Raw genomic sequence first — 3,273 nt, forward strand, 5'->3', positions numbered from 1 at the left:
CCTCCTCCTCCTTCCTCCTCCTCCTCCTCCTCCTCCTCCCTCCTCCTCCCTCCTCTCCTCCTCCTCCTCCTCCCTCCTCTTCCTCCTCCTCCTCCTCCTCTTCCTCCTCCTCCTCCTCCTCCTCTCCCTCCTCCTCTCCTCCTCCTCCTCTCCCTCCTCCTCCTCCTCCTCCTCCTCCTCCCTCCTCCTTCCTCTTCCTTTTCCTCCTCCTCTTCCTCCTTCCCTCCTCCCTCCTCCTCCTCCTTCCTTCCTTCCTTCCTTCCTTCCTTCCTTCCTTCCTTCCTCCCCTCCTCTCCTTTCCTCCTCCTTCCTCCTCTTCCTCCTCCTCCTCCTCCCTCCTCCTTCTCCTCCTCCTCCTCCTCCTCCTCCTCTTCATCCTCATCCTCCTCATCCATCCTCCTCCTCCTTTTCATCCTCATCCTTCCTCCTCCTCGTCCATCCTCTTCCTCCTCCTTCCTCCTCCTCCTCCTTCCTCCTCCTCCTCCTTCCTCCTCCTCTTCCTCCTCCTCCTCCCTCCTCCTCCTTCTTCCTCCTTCCTTCCTCCTCCTCCTCCTCCTCCCTCCTCCTCCCTCTCCTCCTCCTCCTCTTCCTCCTCCTCTTCCTCCTCCTCCTCCTCCTCCTATCTGTGGCCCGAGATGCTGACCTCAGGCAAGGTTGTGAGATGAAGCCTCCACTCCTTGTCTGAAGCCTCATCTGAAGCCTTGTAGGGATCTCTTGTCCTGACCTTGCTAAACCGGTTCATTATCTTCATCCTTTTTGTGGCTGCTGTTATTAGTGTTGTTGTTATTATTATTATTATTATCATTATTATTTTTATTATTATTGTTATTATTATTGTTGTTATTATTATTATTATCATTATCATTATTGTTATTATTATTGTCATTATTATTATTATTATTATCATTATTATTATTATCATTGTTGTTGTTGTTATTATTATTATCATTATCATTATTATTACTATTGTTATTACCATTGTTAATATTTTTATTATCATTATTATCACCATTTATATTGTTATTGTTAGCATTGATATTACTATCATCATCATCATTCATATTGTCACTACTGTTGCTACTTCTACTACTCCTACTATCATTAATATTTTATTTCATAATTGCTATCATTCTTATTCTTATTATCTTCATTATTTCTTTTACATTTATTATCATCACTATTGCCATCATATTGTTATTACTAGTGTCATTATTATTGTGATCACTATTGTTATCATTATTATCATTATTACTATGTTTATGATCATCGTCATCATCCCTATCATCATCAGCATTATCCATATTATCGATATTATTTTCCGTTTTAATCGTCAATTAAATCTCCACTTATGATTATTTTTGTTACTTAGAATCTCCAGTCTTTGTATCACCTTCGGAACGTTTCTCTCTTATTCTGCATATAAGACAAAGAACACATATGAATAGGTAATGAATATATAACAAACAAATGAATAAAAGAATAGGAGAATACATAGATAGATAATTCAACCGAAAAAGAACATACAAACAAACAAATAGTTGTATGGATATATGAATTAACGCATACGCGAATAAACAAATACATAGATACATTTTGAAACCAACGAATAGACAGACAGATGAATAAGTAAATGGTTTCTAATTTTGGAAAAATAAACTAGAAATGAAAAAAAAAGGTTGCGAATGATAATAAAGAAGATAAAGAAAGCGAATAAGATATAAAAAGATAATAATAAGTAATCTATTCATACACGGGAAAATGAAATAGAAATGAAAGAAAACAACACGAAAGAAAGAAAAAAGAAAGAAAGAAAAGATATAGAAAAAGAAGGAAAGAAATGAGAAAGAAAGAAAAAGAAAAAGAAAAAGAAGGAAAGAAAAGAGAAAGAAAGAAAAAGGAAAGGAAAGAAAGAAAGAAAATAAAATAAGAAGAAAAAGAAAGAAAGAAAAGGAAGAAAGAAAAGAGAAAGAAAGAGAAACAAAAAGAAAAAGAAACAAAGGAAAAAGAAAAAAAAACGAAAGAAAAAAAGGAAAAGAAAGAAAAAACGAAAGATAAAGAAAGAAAAAGAAAAAAGAAAGAAAGAAAAAAGGAAAGAAAAGATGATGGAATCCCACACCTTTTTTTTGCCGAAAGGAGGAAAACGCTCATAATTCGTGTCATTCGCGAGTGCCTGGCAGCTGGCACGGTAATTGCATGACTCGATGGGCCGTTGGGTATTGCATGGCCTCGTTGGGTCGGTTATCACACTAAACTGCAGCCTCTGAGCCTCGCCAGAGATCGGGGAAAGAGCCGTTGTGTTTTGAGGACGATCTGCTCCTGGAGGAAAGAGGAGGAGGAGGAGGAGATGGAGCTAGTCTGAAGTATGTGTGTACATATGTATATATATGTATATATATATATATATATATATATATATATATATATATATATATATAACGAAATATGTGTGTGTGTGTGTGTGTGTGTGTGTGTGTGTGTGTGTGTGTGTGTGTGTGTGTGTGTGTGTGTGTGTGTGTGTGTGTGTGTGTGTGTGTGTGTGTGTGTTTGTGTGTGTGTGAGTGCATAGAGAGAGAGAGAGAGAGAGAGAGAGAAAGAGAGAGATGAGAGAGAGAGAGAGAGAGAGATAGAGAGAGAGATGAGAACAGGTAGGACAGGAGAGCATAGAGATAGAGAGAGAGAGAGATAGAGATAGAGATAGAGATAAAGAGATAGAGATAGAGATAGAGAGAGAGAGAGAGAGAGAGAGACAGATAGAGATGACAGACAGATATTTGTGAGATAGAGAGAGAGAAAGAGAGAAAGACTGAGGAGAGAGCAACGACAAACACCACAACCCTAGCTACATTATTACGAAATATTTACTTGATTTTTTTTCTCATCTTTCCATTTCTTCTTCTCGTGATACAGCAACAGAATTAGTCGAAGAGACAGTCCCGACTACACCGAGAGAGATAGATTGCGAGATGACAGAGCAGACATCAAAGTATGAGAAAGAAGAAACTAGAAGAAGGAGGTAGATCGCGACGCCAAACACCATACAACCCTAGCCATTATTACGAAATATTTACTTGATTTTTTTTTCTCATCTTTCCATTTTTTCTCGTGGATACAGCAACAGAATTAGTCGAAAGAGACAGTCCCGACTGCACCGAGGAATAGATTGCGAATGGAGTTATATATCAAAGTATGAGAAAGAGAAATCTAGAAAGAAGGGTAGGATCGATTACTTAATGTCAAAGTAAATAAAGGAGAGACAGCGGGGAATGGGGAGAG

This window comes from Penaeus vannamei, chromosome 19, assembly GCF_042767895.1.
Source record: "Penaeus vannamei isolate JL-2024 chromosome 19, ASM4276789v1, whole genome shotgun sequence".
NCBI classification, from domain to species: Eukaryota; Metazoa; Arthropoda; class Malacostraca; order Decapoda; family Penaeidae; genus Penaeus; species Penaeus vannamei.